The sequence below is a fragment of the Periplaneta americana genome, chromosome 10 (assembly GCF_040183065.1).
Source record: "Periplaneta americana isolate PAMFEO1 chromosome 10, P.americana_PAMFEO1_priV1, whole genome shotgun sequence".
NCBI lineage: Eukaryota > Metazoa > Arthropoda > Insecta > Blattodea > Blattidae > Periplaneta > Periplaneta americana.
Genome location: NC_091126.1, coordinates 133,713,734 through 133,733,369, shown reverse-complemented (window position 1 = coordinate 133,733,369; position 19,636 = coordinate 133,713,734).

Sequence of the window (19,636 nt, the reverse complement as noted above, 5' to 3'; positions counted from 1 at the left end):
AACTTTAAGTATCTCATTACTGCTTCATCGTGGCAGAGTAAAACATTTTAAGTTCTTCAAAGAGGGCAAAAGCTGAAGGAGTAAGTGTTTAAATGAATGATATCTTTTCTCACATTTTACAAAAGCCCTAAAGTTTCGAGCTGGGAGAGTGTTTCAATTTGAACTAAAACAGCATTCACAATAATTATCCTTATACCTAAGATATCAAGTTCTGTAACCGGGGAGTGTAGAAATGCATTAACAAAATGTTGAAGAATATTCTTGCACGAAGAGCAATGATCGATGCAGTGGCTAATGACATCATAGCGAAAGGTGTCAAAGTTTACGGCGACTGTGCCAAAACAAAGAAGTGGGTGAGTAACAGGAAAAATCTCTGGTTTTTTTAGTGAACAAATGCTCTTAAAATATCCTGCAATATGCCAGCAGTTCGTTCTGTTCCTAGGAGGAATCAGCAAACAACGCTCTGACTCCAGCCTGGCTGTAAAGAAATCGAGTCCCTTAATCATTACCGGAGGCACTTGCAACATGCCAACGTTTGAGATGCATCATCCATGTTAAGATACCTCACTCTATGGCCAACCGTGTAAGTGGTTTATTTGGCGTCGTTACCTAACGAAATAAAAAATTAAGATAAATTTTCAGACACGAATAAGATTTATAGTGTACAACGACTCAACTTACGATGGCAGCAATAAACATCATTTGGACATAACTTTCTAAGACGAGGACATGTTTTTTAATTCACTTCTAATATACAACTATAAAATTATATGGTATTATAATGTATTGTTATTAATTTTCTGAGCTACTCGGGAATTTTCTGTTCGGAGAAACAGAAATTAAAGAAATATAGAACATGACAGAAGATAATACGATTCAGGAAAATTGATTTCGGGAAATATATTTTTCGAGAATGTGAATATTTCGGATGTGGATGTATAGGGCATACTCATCAGTAGAGTTAGGGCATGTAGCCACAGATGAAGGAATTAATTTTCCTACGATGCGCATATTTATGCGTGAAGTCATACGTCACAAACTGACTCGTGGCTGTACAGTTTCTGGGACGACAGCAGTATGGACAGGATAAAGTTGTTTTTAATACTTCCGTGTTAAATGTTATGTTTTATTTAACGACGGTCGCTACTGCAGAGGTTATATCAGCGTCGCCGGATGTGCCGGAATTTTGTCCCGCAGGAGTTCTTTGACATGCCAGTAAATCTACTGACATGAGCCTGCCGCAATTAAGCACACTTAAATGCCATCGACATGGCCCGGGATCGAACCAGCAACCTTGGGCATACAAGGTCAGCGCTATACCAACTCGCCAACGAGGTCGACCGTTCCGTGTTTATACTCTACACAACGGCTACGTGAACTTCAATAATGTTAGAAATATCAGTCGTTGCAACATTGAATACATTATTGGAGAGATTTAATCGAAAAAGTACATTGTAAATTGGAGGTTGTAATCGTTAAAGCAAAACTGTAATACTGATGTTATGTCTGCCATAAGAAACGCACAATAGTTTGTGTTTTTCGTTAAAAACAAATTTGAATATGTGGCAAAAACCATTAAGAGTTTGGGAATGACAAATATTAAAATGCCTGATGCTCTGCAACCTGCAGAAGAAATTTATCCGAAAAACTGATAGAGCAGCTCCTGGGCCTATCACAGAAAAACCGTTCTTTAGACAATTCTTGATTATGCTATAATGGTCATAAGAAATTGTTTGCTAGCGTCTCACAAAACAATATCTCCTTTTGAACATGATGTACAGTTTTTTCTGTTCGTTCCACGACAACATGTGGTGCGGAGCGAAGTTTTTGCGCGTTATAAAATTTTTAGATAGGGTGAGGAGAAGCATCATTTTTAAATGTTAAAAAATCTATATATGCGTATTATATAATATATTTAGACTACATATATAATATATACATTGTTATTCAACGCAATGTGTTTGGCAATCGAAAATGACAATAAAAATGAATTTCTAGTGTATTTTGCATTGTAAAAACTACTTTTATTTACTGGCTATATTAATATGTTGTAATTTGTTATGTTTTCAGATGTACAGAACTAATGATTATTACAATTTTAATTTACTTTAGTCTATAATATAAATTTGTTTCACACCACTAGTTACTACTTGTACACTATATTTACTCTGTATTCAGCTACTTACCCTCCTGTCCCTATTGGTTACGGTTCCAATTTACTTGGGTTTCGTCCTCCACCACTCTTCCAAAACAAGCTATACTCGCAACGCGCACACATTGCAAGCATGCGGATTTTTGTCCGGGCTCTATTCATTAATAACAGTAAGTTAGTGTTTCGATGACAGTGTCGAGAGTACGGGTAAATCGTCTCACCAGTGATATTGAACCCTGTCTACTCTGATGTTTTTCTTGCTACACAGACATATCAGCTGCATTATTTTATGTACACATAGGCGTTCACAGGTACCTGACGGCTACTTATCGGGAGCGACTGAAATTGTGTTTGCGTAAATGTGGCTTCTTCATTCATTACTTGAACGAATAGGTGACAAAGATAACCGTTAGTGTCGCTAATAGTACATAAATACACCAGCATTTTAGAATTCAAAATTTTCATACCCAACTAATGATTGCAAAAAATACTAACATTAGCTGGACAATAATTGTTAATAGGTTAAGTATAGAGTTGTGTCAAAATTATTATGACATAACTCTATACTTATCCTACAATATATCTTTCCTCAATAGATTGTTACCTGTCCTGTCCCAATAATAATGTCGCTTATTGAGAAGAGCGGAATTATTTCAAAATTAATAATTTTTTTTTTGTCTTTCGTTTTGACATATCCCGTGGACAATAAGTTCGCCTACACGATCAGAAAATGATGTCATACATATTTAAACGCCAGTGTACACTGGCGTTCAAATATACCTGACCCCTATAAATCGACAGTAATCGATAATTCCTTCGTGTAAGTATGGCTTCTTTCGATATTACTTCTGTGAATACATGGCGAGGATAACTGTCAGTGTCGCCAATAATACATAAATATATCCGCGTTATAATATTCAAAACTTGATTAAACCTCACACCTTAATGATTGAGGAAATACTATATTTAGCGGCAAGCAGCTGATACTGTCAACTATGAGAATCATTATATCTATCCTACAACAACGTTTTCCCAAATACCTTTTTAACTGTTTCAATAAGAGAGTCAAGTATTGAGGAAAAAGCAGAAATGCAATTTGGAAATTAGTCAATTTGCTATATCTATGGTTCTGATTAGAAAGTTCGCTTACACAATGAGAAAATTGGAGGTCAGATATCTCTTAACGCCAGTATACAATATCCGTCAGGTTTGGACGTTGTAAAAGGTATTGTCCAGTATTTTCGAGTGTAGTAATACTGTTTCTTCGGTGAGTATCGAAACATCAAATGATTCACAGTAACAGTTATATATTCATTTATTTTGACAGATTCTTCTCTCTTACTGAGTTAGATTTTCCGGTTTCATATTTGCAATGAACATTTTTACACTAATAAACCATGAATTGGCGAGAACATATAAAAATGTCATACGGAAATGGGTAATTAAAAATATTTTTAAAATTACGAACACCTTCAAAATTATTATATAAAATTAAATTGAATTCAAAATAATTGTTAATAAAGATTTATATTGAAAAATTATTTAATAAAGCGTATATTAACTTTTTAATGTTAAAAATAAATTTACAATCCCTAAAGATTCGAAGGAATTCAGTAAAGTTTTCGTTTGTCTGTGGCTCAAATCAACGGAGGCGAGGCTCAATTGGCAAAACATTAACTATTTAACACCTTATTTAACATATAAATGAACCTTCACGATCCCTAAACACAAATATCGCTATTAATTTTGCGGTCAAGAATAACTTCAAAACCACATATATTACAATAAATATTATACTGAACTTATTTGTAAAATAAAAGATATCTTAAACATTTAAAAAGTAGAAAATATCCGTAACTTCAAACAAGTAATACTTTCAAAACCCCTAAAGAAAAGAAAGGACTCGGTACTTTTTTGGTCTGTCTGAGACTGAAATGAGCGGGGTTGGGGCTCATTTCACTAAATTAAAAATAAAATAATTAACATATAAAAAAGGACATTAAATAATTCATAACTACTTAGGGCTACTTACAAATGCTTTTAGAGAACTCTGAGTTTCATTGCCGCCCTCACATAAACAAGCACGCCAACGGTTCCTATCCTGATCAAGAATATTTCAGTTTCTACCATAATATCCCCACTCCTTCAAATCCACTTGTCGTGCGTCGGTCTCGGTTGACTTCCCTCTGGCGTCGTGGTGGAGAGAGGGGAAACGGAAGTAATGGGACAAGAGGACTGAAGATCAAAGAGGGATGATGTATTATTCTGGCAAAAAACAGAAATCTTTTAAGAATCTCAATATATATGTTTTCCCCTGGATCTGGAGAAGGGGATACGGGAAAGTCCCGTTAGAAATTGGTAAATTAGAAATTCATCCCGATACGTAGATCCGTGGAGATTTACAATACCCTAATGGGGTAAGAGAGCAAGGATAACGGGAGTGTCTGGACAGGAGAGTGTTAGGCTTGCTTGGAGGGTACGATGTGTGGATAGGAGAATAAGAGAGAGATAGAACTGGAATCGAGATTAATTCTCACAGTCGAAGGATTGAGCTACCATCGTTTATCGATATTTCGATACCGAGAAGAAGTTCTGTGTACGTCGATGTTTCCAATGAACCTAGCTTCGCGACTTTTCGACGCTAGGTGCGGGAAACGGGTAAACTCTATTGTCGAGGGATCAACGATCATCATTCTAGCCTTTGCAACAAAAGAGAGGTTCGAAAGAAGAACCAGAGTAGAGTAAACCAGGATGAATATATGGATAGCTAAGAAGTGTTACCTAGTATCTGGAAAAATTGCAAGTATTCTGGAGAAGAAAAAAGTGTTTAAAATTAATTTATCTAAAAATTAATAAACGACTTGCTTATTTTTCTGCTATGCAAGATTTTCTACTCCAGGAGTAATTATCACTAATTGTTTAATTTCGTGAATATAACAATAATGTAGTTACAAGTAGCTACTCATGTCATTACTTTTAATAAACTAGTAGTTACGAGCTATCACAAATCACGAAATTATCTCGAATACAGTTCAATTGCGTCAGCATCAAGAAATATTAGCAAAGAGAGAGAAATTAAAAATGAATCGAAGTGAAACAAAAATAAATATTTTCACTGATGATAAACACACCTACAGCTATATTTGCAAAAATGTCAGTAAACGCTTGGAATTTTTCGGATATGCGAACTAATTTTTTGGACTTCTCACAATCTCGCATTATTAATCGGTCTCTTGCTTTCCTTTTTCTAATGTTTCTTCAAGGAAAAATCAATCTATTGAGGAAAGATATGTTGTAGGTTAAGTATAGAGTTGTGTCATAATTATTATGACAAATATTAACAAATGCATGCGGTGTCCAGCTAATGTTAGTGCTTTTCGCCATCATTAGTTGGGTATGGAAATTTTTAATTCTAAAATGCTGGTATATTTATATACTATTAGTGACACTAACGGTTATCTTTGTCATCTATTCGTTCAAGTGATGAATAAAGAAGCCACATGCTTGCAATGTGTGCGCGTTGCGATTATACCATGTTTTGGAGGAGTGGTGGAGGACTTATGTAGCTGCTTTAATTCAGAGAAGGTTCTTGGGGTGCACTTGATGCCCTTGATGTCTTTTGCCGCCGGATGCTTCGCAATTTTTTCCAGATCTGATCGTGGTGTAAGGCATGGATGCAGAGTAATCCTTCGTGAAATTATAGAATTTTTTTTTCTTTTTTGTTTTTTTGCATTATTAAGGATGATTTGTTGCTTCTTCCCTGAATCCTTCTCTTGGAAACAATTATTTTTAACGAGTGAGGCGACGTATATCTTTTCCTCGTCCCATGTCATTGTCCAGAAATCTTCAAATATTACTTTCCTTAAAATTTCATATATTAATTTATATTTCATAGCGATGCCATTCCGAGAAGGGGATGAATATGCTGTGCCCATTTTATTTTCTTCCCTTTCTTTTCCCCTTTCTTCTGCACTTCCTTGCAATTTTTGCCATCCAATGAACTTCTTTCCTAAATCCTTCAATATTGTATTAGTTTTTCCTCTCTCCATGCCCAGGTTCTGCTATTCTCTTTCTTTTTCTACTTTCTGCAGAATGCGAGGTGGTTGCAGTGTTGATTGAGGTAATGGAATAGTCTTCTGTGGTAAGTTATGTCCACTTTCTGGAATATACTCCTCATCACTGTCATCTTCCCGATCATTAACTTCTTGCTGTTCAGAACTTTACACCTTGTACGGATCATCAACATTCTCATCTATGTAATTAGCTTTACTGTTGCATTTCCCTTGTTCTAAATAATTATTACGGTGTGGAAATTTCTTGTTATTTCCTTCCATATATCTCTCACAGGAGAACATTTCCTCACTTTCTATATCCACCACATTTCCATTAATTATATCGCTGGCAGAAACACAATCATAGAGGGCTAATGGAACATTCAGTGTTTCACTCAGCATCTCTAATGTGATGCTATTATCGTTCGCTTGGATGATCGGAGTTTCACCTGGCGACGACGCACAGTGGTCCGGATCGCTAAAAAGCCGGACAAAAGTCATTTTTCAAACTTCATATTAAAAATACAAAATTACCTGAATAATAATCCTCAATAGTCATTCTAATAAGACCAAGTGTTTTTCGAAGAATACTTCAAAGGTTCTGGTCAATACTTACGAGCAAAAGTGACACAAATCTTTCGTGATTAATTCTGCGATTTTGTAAGTGATTTTTGAACAATGTGTCTGCCTTAACAATGCAAAATAAAATTCTGAGAATATTTTTTATGAATGTATTACGGTCTTATGTATAGGGAAAAATTATAATTATCATTGTTTTTTGTTTCTAAGTTCTAATAATAAATACAAATTTTAATGCTCGTATTTTGCGAAAAAATAAAGAATGTTTTAGAGTTTTAAAAAAATGTTCACGAGTGTACACCGTGAAACTTACATATTGTATATTGGTAGACATTTATAAGTTCGTCACTGAAGGTTTTATCTGCGGAACCCTGCAGAACTGTGAATCGTGACCTCCAAATCATCCCCATGCGCGTGGTCCGTCAACACATGTTGCGATATAAGCACGCAGTAAAATTTATGTTTGTATATTTAGATATTGAGGGATAATTTATTGGATGTAAACACACAGGCCCTTGACTTTTCAGTGTCCAGAGGGTTTCTGTCGGTCTCAGTTCAGTGTATAATGTGTGAATCCAGTGTATGAAAAATGAATTTACGTGTGAGTCGCCGAGAAATTTACGACATAATTCAAGGAAAGAACAGTGGGACTCGTGTACAACAAGAAGAATATGTTGTGGATTATATGAAGAATAAATTTGAATTACATTTGGACAATCGTGGCACAAATTCTCTACGAAGTGTAATAAGAAGGCGCTTTTTTCTTCCGTACTATCAGTTTTGGAAGAAATGTTATCGCAGCGAAAAAATGTTTGTTCCTAAATATTCAGACTGGTTACGACAAGAAACTGAATTACCACTTACAGACATTCCTTCCGCTTCTTCCTCTTCAAAAACGTTTGGACGTCCTTCAAAAGAATTTCAAGAATTATGTGAGAGAAGTAAGAGGAGGAAAATAGAGTATTTGAGGAAGAATGTGGGTGCTGAGGAGCTTTCATATGCCACAGTGATGAATTTGAGGGCTAGAGGTGACGACAATTCAGCAAAACTATTAAAAGAAATTACCACAACGACACCTATCAGAGGTAAACAAATTCGTGAATCATGGCTGAAGAAAAGAAAACAAGCTACGAAACTGTCAGAAGAAGAAGCGTTATCAACGACAGTAAGTACAAATTTATCGAAACATCAATACATGTCTATTAGAAAAATGGCAATTAAACACAATCATGACTTGTATCCGAGCTATTATGCAGTTCTGAAAGCAAAAGACGCAACTTATCCGAACAATATAAGTGCTAGTGAGAGTGCATGTGAAGTGAAAGTTCAGGATTTATTGGACCACACGTACTTCTAGCAGAATTTTGACATTTATATCTGACAGCGAGCATCCTGGTTTCCCCCACTCGCTTCTGCTCTCCCCTCTGTAAAGACTAGTGGCTGGGCTGTCTTAGCTCTTTTCTGAAAACATTAATTTCTGTTAGGAATTGGACGTCTACGTAATATTGTGTAACTGTTTAAAATAACTTAAATAAAAGGGCCTCGTCAAGTAATTAACTGTTATGTGAGTTCCCCCCTTTCTACAACCCTGCGACAAAACCAATTGGATGGATAGTAGATAGCATTCTGAGTAATTTTATCTTTTCGGATTAGACAGAAATGAAGATTGAATTTACATTCTTCTATACTGTCCATCCATAAACCACAAAAGAAGTAAATTAAAATCATCAGTACCAGTTGCAGAAGACACAATCCTGCAGTATATATTGACTACACCCCAACTCTGGCTACTAGCAACAGAAATCTACAATGAACGGTCAAATATACACCTCATTTCTCATGAAAACAAAAACTGAAAAGACTACAGTGGACTATAGTGGACTTTATGTTGTCAGCAAACAGCTGGATACATTAAGAAGATTGATTGATTGATTGATTGATTGATTGATTGATTGATTGATTGATTGGTGTTTGAATTGCGACCTTCAAACAGTTCTGTATTTCAACTTTTCTGCATTTACAATAATGAAACTACTCAGTGCATCCAAGGCACACTTCTCAGATGCAAATGCTCAACACCTTAGTAAGTATCAAAATGCATACTTTATTTCTGCTTAGCCATAAACTCCATAACAAAATGTATAAAAATGCAGATATTCTAATATAATTTAGCACAATAATATAATGGAATTTACAAGTGTGCAAGTTCATACAAGTTATATTACCGGTAGTATTAAATGGTACGTAACATTTTGGATACCCCTACAAAACTACGAAAATATTAACGGATTCTTTATGTTACTAAATGTAAGAATGTACTCACCCACAAAAATACAATCCTTAATTGAATTTCGATTATAACTTATACAGATTATAATTTTAAACTTGTGGATTACATAACTTATGTAACTTTTCATCCTTATATTAGGGGTTGCTGATGAAATCGTGTACATAAAATGACTATAATGATTGCATTTATCGAGTTTTGCAATAAAATAACAGTAGTGTGATAAAAATATCTAATTTGGCCCTTATTAATGAAAGCATAATTATCTCACCCCTCAAGAGGGGTAGTTATTCATTTCCAAATGGCATTAAAATTTGCACACGTTAGATACATGTTATTAGTAATAAGTGTACCAAATTTCAAGTTAATATGGCCACTAGAAAAGAAGTTATTACTTTTGTCCGGGTTTTAAGCGATTCGGACCACTGTGCGACGCCTGCATAACCGTTGTTATCATTCGCCATCTACGTGATGCGCTATAATTGCTCATCACTTTCTGCCTAGTATTTATCATGGTTTGTATTTTCATTTTTTTAATCACCTCTTTAAGCATATGAAACTAACTCATAAGATTCTAAATTTATTCGGCTACATTGAAATATGTAACTTAGATTATTATGAATCTTTATGTTGAAAGCCACTGGAGTGGCTCAGTCGGTTAAGGCGCTTGTCTGCCGGTCTGATGAAGTTGCGTTCGGGCCCGGGTTCGTTCCGCGCTTAGGTTGATTATCTGGTTGGGTTTTCCCCACCCGTAATGTGAATGCAAGGTAATCTATGGCGAATCTTCGGCCTCATCTCGTCAAATATCATCTCGCTATCATCAATCTCATCGACGCTAAATAACTTAGTAGTTGATAGAGCGTCGTTAAATAACCAACTAAAATAAAAAAAATACGTTGAATCAAGAATTTTCTGAAAAGTATGGCTAATAATAAAACTACTCTCAGAATGAAACAAGGCCGATGATCAAGTGATACTTATATAGGTACACTAATGAGGGGCTTATAATAAAAAGCAGGTAAGTGACGGAAACCTAGTTTTGAGAAAATTACAGTTAAAGTTCTACATGCAATGGAATATTATACACTAGTTTGGTGAAATGATGTCCATATAGCAGCACTGCACATTGTGATCACTTACCTGATTTTATCCCAAAGAAACATCCTTTTGGGCTATCACAACACGCACTTACCTCATTTTTTAATAATGTCACTTACCTGCTTGTTGTTCTAAGCCCCTCAAATGTTGTTGAATATCTACAATATAAACCTAATTTTACTCTCGATAGTATTACCACCATGACCCGGTGAGGGTTTTAAGAAATATTTCAAACACATATCTTGTAGAAAAGGCTTCTAAATAGACTATTTTGTGCTGAAACAAGAGGAATACCGCAACGATATATTGGAAATACTATATTTGCAACGATATATTGGAAATACTATATTTGCTAATTATGTTGAATCAAGAATTTTCTGAAAATTATGGCCAATAATAAAACTACTAATTGCTAATTATGTTGAATCAAGAATTTTCTGAAAAGTATGGTCAATAATAAAACTACTCTCAGAATAAAACAAGGCAGCGAACAAGTGATACTTATACAGGGTGTATCTAAATTGATGTCAAATATTTCGGGGACATATTCCTAATACCAAAACACTACAAAAAGTTCATATGAACATTGGTCTCAAAATAATTTATTTCAGAGTTACAAGACAAAATTTAATGTTACAAAAATTGCTCGGAGTGGCTTCCTCCTGCTTCGATGTATCCCCTAAACCTGCGTTACATGCTCTGGCGTTCTCTGTTGAAAGTTCCTGGAGTGTTTCGTATTTCGTGAAATCCAGTTTGGATACGCTCTCAGAATATCAACATTAAGTACAGTAGTCGCATAAACCAGGGACTTTAATGTCCCCAGACGAAGAAATCCATTGGATTCAAATCAGGCGATCGAGCAGGCCATCCAATGAATCCCCTTCGACCAATACATCTTTGGGGAAATCGATCATTAAAAAAATTACGAACTATCAGACTGAAATGAGCTGGAGCAGCATCGTGTTAAAACACATTCGTTGGATGACGTCCAGAAGCACATCATCAATTAAAATGATGCAAATCATTTCGTTCTGTTCACTCACAGAATATATTTTTTTCTGATTTCTTTGCTCAACAAAATACAAACAAACAAAAAACCATGAAACAATCAGCGGTCATTGATGGGACAAATCCTTTAGTAACTCCCTAACGAATGGTTTTCAGACCAATGTTCTTATTAACTATTTTAATTGTTTTGATGTTAAGAACACGTCCCCGAAACATTTGACACCAATTTAGATACACTCTGTATAGGTACACAAATGTTGTTGAATATATACAATATAAACCTAATTTTTCTCTCGATAGTATTACCACCATGAAACGGTGAGTGTTTTAAGAAATATTATAAACACATATCTTGTAGAAAAAACTTCTAAATAGAATATTGTGTGCTGAAACAAGAGGAATACGGCAACGATATATTGGAAATACAATTTGCTAATTTCTAAATATGATACAAATTAACCTTGAAGCTCTCAACAGCTTATTAAGAAACATAGTCAATAAATATTACCGATCATTAAAACACACTTATTTTATCCATATTTAATTTGTATAAATGATTTTGTTTCTTACAATATTTTTATTGCCATGTTATGCTATCGTTTCAATTTCCCGTGGTACTCTTCAGTTCTACCATCGGCCTTCTTAAAGAATGTGTTCCTGAATGTAATAAAAAAATAGGAACTACCTTCTACGTACATCTTACTTACTTACTTGCTTGCTTTTAAGGAACCCGGAGGTTCATTGCCGCCCTCACATAAGCCCGCCATTGGTCCCTATCCTGAGCAAGATTAATCCATTCTCTATCATCATATCCCACCTCCCTCAAATCCATTTTAATATTATCTTCCCATCTACGTCTCGGCCTCCCCAAAGGTCTTTTTCCCTCCGGCCTCCCAACTTATTTGAAGGATTCGTAACAAGCTGTTTTTTACGGTGATGGGTTGTTAGCCCTTCGCCCAACCCCCAAGCTACGTACATCTATATTATGTAAATAACTGAGAGCAGAAATTCGTCTCTCAGTGTGCGGAAACAATTTAATATTACATAAATTCTCAACTATGGGAATTGTTAGCATTTCTGTTGATTGCCGGATATTAGTATCGTACATGCAGCAGTGGTAAATGTATGAGATTCGATTTGTATACATATTATTTTATACCTACTGTACAGTACTTTTATAACAATTTTGTAAGTATACTACTGGAGATATAAGAATGCCGTAATTGAAAGCGATATTAAGAAGCAAGATATGGTCCATTTTTGCTTCACCTTAATGACTGTGAACAGTCAATTATATACTAAATTAAGAGTATTAGTATTCGGCTTTAAGAAGGGAGAATATCTGAGAGGCCCTTAGTTATTATAATACTGTATATATCCAAACTTCAATGTCGAAATTTAAATTTAAAAATATAATTCTACCGGTGTGTAATCAATATATTTCCACTATCATTATTTTACAGAAATTAAAATTAATGAAACAAGAAAAACAGAATGTGCAAGTGGATATATTCATAGGCTTTTTCATTATTTAAGGTATTTTAATTTAAAATAGAAAAATGCAAAGGAGAAGACTATCGATTAAATCTATAGGAGAAAATTTCTTCTTATGTCTCTTGCGACTGTTGTGGCTGATGTATATTTGAAAGAAATCAGCTACATCAGTGGAAAAAAATATGGGATGAAAATAACTACATAGAATGAAGATATTAATCTGTATTGTTATCAGTACAATACACGCAATTACTAATTCATTCTTCCAATTTCCATATTAACACAATTTTCATTGATTAAGTTTTTTAAACTTAATATATATGTCAATGTCGTCGAACTAATGTTATGAGAGAACAAAACAGCAGGACAGCTTCACACTAGCAACAAATATTTTATTATCTTTGTGGTAGGAATTTTAGAGATTGCATTTAACACTCCTGCACCAGTTCTGGTTCTCAGTATTATTAGAGACGTTTTCTGTGTTACCAATATACAAAAGCATTCACCATACACAATGAGACATCATTTTTTATAAAGATACAGTATAACCACTTACATTAAGTGACCGAAAGGAGGATGAAACATTTATGTTGCTTGATTTATATTAAAAGAAGCTCTGTCTACTTACGTCTGACTAAACACAGGAGTTTATTATTATTATTATTATTATTATTATTATTATTATTATTATTATTACTGCCACATGATTATAAACGGTACAAAACTTCGAGGCCTTAATATGGATCTGATGTAACTACAATCGATGTTTTATTCACAACTAATTATTGTTCAAATTCTATTATCTGTACGTTCCGTGTAACTCAACCATTAGGGCCTAGTATTGTACATGCCATTAATTTGTGAATAAACGATTCACTTTATGAAAAAAGACAGACATAAATTGTTCATCTTTTTAATATTTATCGCTACATTCACAGAGAATTTTAAAATTTTAAAGAGATATGAGAATATCAGCAGCGACAATTTCCATATAAATGATTTATTATTGGTTGGATTATGCGTTTTAGAAAAATATTTCATTAGAAGTATAGGTTCTATTTCATACAAAGAACCACCTGTCAAAATTTGGGCACTCAAACTCCTAACCCCTAAATGAATCTTCTCAATGAAATATTGCTAGTAGGCTACACTTGTGATCAAAAATATTTTCAAAATTATTTCTTTAAATAACTATTATACTGAAGTTATTTTTAAAATAAATTAATCTTAAGTATTATTAAAAAAATTTGAGAATATCCATAATTTCAAACACCGAAGAATTAAAAACCCAAACAGAAAGAAAGGACTCAGTAAAATTGTGGTCTAAGACTCAAATGAGAGAGGTCGGGGCTCATTTCACTAAAATAAATCAATTATTTAACTCATAAATATGCACATTTAATTATTATTCTGATCTTCAAGTATTTTTGGGTTTCGCCTGTTACGCCTCAGTTATCTGAGCTCTTCATTGTTTCTTTGGACGACCAAACTACGTATGCGACCGTCATTCATGCTGCAAATGACTTATCCAATAAAATAATTAATAATTACTTGTTTACTTGCAAATGGCTTTCAGAGAACTCGGAGTGTCATTGGCGCTCTCATACAAGCTCGGTCTTCTGAGCAAGATTAATCCAGTCCTTACCAACATAACCTACGACCCGAAATCCATTTCAATATTATTGCATCATCTACGTCTCGGTCTCTCCGAAGGTCTTTTTCCCTCAGGTCTCCAACGAAAACTCTATATGCATTTCTGGATTCACCCATACGTGCTACATGCTCCGCGAATCTTAAACGTTTGAATTTAGTGTTCCTAAAATTTTTATGTTAGGTGAAGAATAAAATGTGTGCTGTTTTATGTTATGTAACTTTCTCCATTCCCCTGTAACTTCATCCCTCTTAGCCCCAAATATTTTCCTATGCATCTTATTCTCAAACACCCTTAACATCTGTTCCCCTCTCAAAGTGAGAATCCTGGTCTAACAATGACACAGAGCAACCAGTAATAGCGTATAACAGTTTTATAAATTCAAACTAAGTTCTTGAAAGCAGAATGGATGACGAAAGCTTCTCAAACGAATACAGCAGGCAGTTCCCAAATGTATTCTCTGGGAATTTTTACGCCTTTTAGTCATGTTTTTCAAACCGAATTTACTTCGTCAAAGTATGATACTTTGTGAGTTACAATTTTACTGTTTACTGTATATTTGATTATATATTTTATTTTTGATTTCAGTGTTGTTATATTCCTATAATTTGAATAGGTTTAGTAATATTAAAAGGACAACATTAAGTTAGCCTATATTTATTTTCAACTCCATTGATAAAATATCGTTTTTTGGGTATGACGGGTAAAATTCTACACTTTATTCCATATGATTTTCAGAAATATGTTTCTGCTATTTCTACATATTCTTCAATCTTGTCAACGCACTATGATCTTCAGCGTGGAATAGTGGTTACTTCGTCGTCTGTGCCCAAAGACCGGGCGGAACGCCTCACTACTATTATGTTCAATAATTTATCCTCCTGAGTCGCTTTAAAAGCTACTTCGACACATTTTTGAGTCAAGTGAAATAAGGGCTAAAATGTCTAACAAGAAATGCTTTCGGACCTTCCGACGAAAATTGCCACGAAACTTTCTGGGCTGAACAAGCATGAGGCCAAAGTAATTGGTGTGAAGTGTGGCATTTCGCAATCATTTGCTATCCCTAAAACAAGGCGTATAAATGCAGGGTTCGCAACTGTAACGTTTGTGTTCATAAGTTATGAAACACGCTGTACCCGAGAGACATAATGTCCTTTTGTGATAATGCGCATGCCTGGTAGTTCTCCTGCCTTGTGTAAATAAGTGCGTTTTGCATAACCGTAAGTGGCTAAGTAGTACGATTCATGGCATGGGCCCGTTTGTGTGTTACAGAATACTGTAGGTGAAATACGTGTATACTATTGTGTGTTTATCAAAATGAGTTGTAACCCTCATGCTGTGGTACAGATACTGGTGAATGAGGTGACACAGAATTACCCAGCGAACAACACGCATCCAACATACATCGACAGGCGAATTGCACGGGAGTTGTTTATCATCCTGGAGAAATATGTCAGTAGCGGCATGGACATGTTGAAAGGACAGACATTGTGGTTTGATAGTGATGGAACGTCGGAAACTTTATCTGAAGATAACGATGTGCTCGGTAGTCCAGTTCATAACACGGCAACCAGTTCCAGTTCCTATGAACCATCACCTCCCAAATTCAAACGGAAAAGTATCCACTAGCAGTTCTCTAAAATAACAATGGAAAGGATTTATGACAGTGTCAAGATTGGACACAAAAGCGTTGCAGCAACTGCCCGAAAATTCAAGACATCACCGGCAAAATTGAGGCAAATAGACAAGGCGCTTGAGAGAGGTGGTAGGATAGAAAACAGACTTGCTCGCATTCGAGAGCATGTGTACACCAAATTCAGGAATGTGCGTAATGTTGGAAATGCAATTCACTACTGGCATTTAAAGACTTTAGCGAATGAAGCAGCTATTTTCATGGGGATTCCCAGATTTAAAGCCGCCAATTATTTCCTCCATCAATTCAAACGTCGCTACAAAATAACATCACGCAAGATTACAAGATTCATTACTAGGCGGGATGTTATTCTTGATACTGACGTGAGGATCAGAGCATTGGAGTTTGTGCGAGAAGTTACGGACTACGTTTCTGTTAATGCAATCGATGCCGACATGGTGTTGAATACGGATCAAAGTCGATTTGAGTACGAAATTACCTCAAATTTAACACTAACAATGACCGGGGAAAAGACAACTGAAGCAACTGTTGAAAGCGTTGCATCTACTACTCGACGCCTCGCAAATAAATTGTAGGCCTACATCTGTTTTCAGGAAGCGGGTGGTAAATTTGGAAAACGTATTTTCGAAACATTACAACGTAACCAACCTCCAAATATAGAATATGATTGCAGCACCAGTGGTAATATGTCAACAGCTCTCGTACTGTCCTGGATGCGTAAAGTACTGCAACCGGAACTAAAGGGAGCATTGCTTCTTCTGCAGGATTCATGGTCTCGTCAAACAGACACAGGTTTATCGGAAATAGCCTTCGGAAACAGGGATTTAAATTTACACACAAAAATCATACCAACTAAAACCACAAAGTACTGTCAGCCTCTAGACGTCTACTTATTTCGCCAGTACAAACTATTTCCACGACGCATTGAAGAGAACATACGTCATGATGAGGGGAATGCCGTCAAGCTGCATGATAGGATCTTCATTTTCAAGTTGCATTTCTTGATATACAATCAGTTGAGTGCACCACAGTAGTAGCCTATGCTTCGCTGTGCGTGGAAGGCGTCTGGATACGTGTCACAGGGCATGCCACTTCCGTTCCGTAATGTGTTGGACATAAATTTTGCTGGTCTTGACATACGCAGCATTCCTGCCTGTGATTGCAGTTCCGCCATTATTTGCTCGTGGTGTGAGATTCAACTTTGTTTGCAGCACTGCCTTCTTACACCACATTACCATAAGGTAGAATGAGGTACGTATATGACAGTTTACAAATCTATCTGTTGTACGTAATCTCGTTATTTACATGTGTCATATTTCACAGGTAGATGATGTTAGGCACTCTATGAATACAAATATTACAGCTGCGAACCCTACGTATATACGCCTTGTTGTAGGGGTAGCAAATGATTGTGAAAGGCCACACTTCACACCAATTACTTTGGCCTCATGCATGTTCAGCCCAGAAAGTTTCGTGGCGGTTTTCGCCGGAAGGTCCGAAATCATCCCTTGTAAGTTTGCAAACGTATAATGTGGTGACGTTCAGGAAGGCCAACGACAACACTTTCTTGAGGTACGTTTCGGATCAGCGGTGATTCCCTTTACCAGTCGTATGTTCGATATGAAAGATTTCCTCATACGATCACATTATTACTACATTTTAAGATTAGGTTTCAATTATCATTTTTTTAAGTAATCTGATAGAGTACTAACCTATTTTCAGAGTGATCTATATTTCATTGACGGAATACTGGTTAAGTTTCATGAGTGACTTGTGTATTACTAATATTTACATAAAATATTATTTTATTAAGGAGAAATTATAAATAATATTGTATGTGCGGTTTAAAAATTGACAGAACTTTTCTCTCGACGTGGTGTGATAAATTACTCACTATGGACTTGCTTGACACACTGCTTTGGATTGTCTTACGATATTTTGAAACATTTTTCACATAGTCTTTGTTTCCAAGCAGTAAGATGTTAATGCACAAATTTATCTTTGCAATAAACGTGTATTTAAATTATTTGCAGTTGATCAATTAAAAATGCATTTTCGCCAACATAAATGCTAGTATAAACTCTTATTATTATTATTATTATTATTATTATTATTATTATTATTATTATCATTATTATTATTATTATTGTCCTACTATAAGCGGTGAAATAAATTATTTTTACTATTTGCATCAAGGAGTTGAACTCGGTTAAAATTCATGTTGATTTGCGTAAGTGTAATTATACACATCTATATTAAGAAATTCCTTGCACAGAAAGAAATAAAGGTTTCAATCTTGTAAGATGTGACTGATTCGCTTAATAATATTGCCCCACTTATGCACAACTGACGACGCATTTGGAAGTAGCTGATGATTATCTTATTAAATAACAAACTTTGCTAATATTTATAAGTAGTTTGCGGTACCATTTGTATTATATTATTGCCAGCTCTATTCGCTTTGACTTGGTTGTTTGTTCACAAATTTTGAAGATTTAATGCAGATGAAAGGAATACAAAATTGGGGCTCGTGGACTATTTCCATAGAAAATATGGACGGTGTTTGTTAGATAACATGGGTTTAAAAATGGTCCAAAATGTGTCTGTTGTTAGCTCTCGGGCAAAGATTCCCAACAACGTGAACTTGTGTGTGTTATGTATCAGAGCACATATAGATCTGACAAATTTTCTATACCTACCCACTAATTCATGAAGAATGGACAATAGTCGTTCCAGAATCGGAAGGCTTTGAAGGACTGAATGCACTAATCTATGTCCTTCACCATCATATCCCTTTATATTAAACAAGAACTACAAAGAGGAAAGTGCAAATAAATTCATAAGATTGTCAAGGAACATAACATGCAGGGACTGAAAATATTTTGGGATTGAGAGAGTGAAGTTTCAAATCTTAATGGCCTTTCCTTGTAGTGAAAAGGAACAAAAACAACTATCCTTTAAAACAAATTATGGAAACCCTTGCTTAAGCATACATGTAAAATCTACAATTGAAGAGTTGAATAGAAAAAACGGGCGTAATCCATGTTTTTTTTTTCCTTTTTCCGTTCAATGCATTATTAGATTCTCTAGTGTGTATTTTGTCACCCTACAAAGTTTCGATTTGATATCTATTTTCTAGTGGTCTGTGGCACAGTATAAGTATTGAGCTGTTTTCACAGTTTAATATTAGTTATTAGATGATGGTTGAAAGATTGTGTTTTCTAAGTCCTACTCAATTTATTATTGAGAGAGAGCTCAACTTGTTATTGTTTTAATGTTACTCATTTTTTAAAAAATGCCCAGTGAATTGTATGTGTTCAGAGAAGATGTATCTTTCGGTTCATGCAAATATGAAAGTGAATGTGGTGAATGATGTACCGGTAACTAACAAAGCGACGAGAAAACGAAAAATAAATTCTAGATTCAGCTACCATACGAAGAAAGGAAACTAAAAAAACTATACTTCGAAAATCTCAATCTCAATATAAAGGTGTTGTTCAATCTTATTAGCTCTTACTACAGGCCAGAAATGGGCACAACTCTAAAAAAAAAGAGTACAGATCCTATTTCAGCTTTTGCAAGAGGACAGATTATGCTTCCAGATTACCACGAACAAATTTTTGTGTTAGAGTTTGACTATGTCCAGAATTTAGCACGTCCC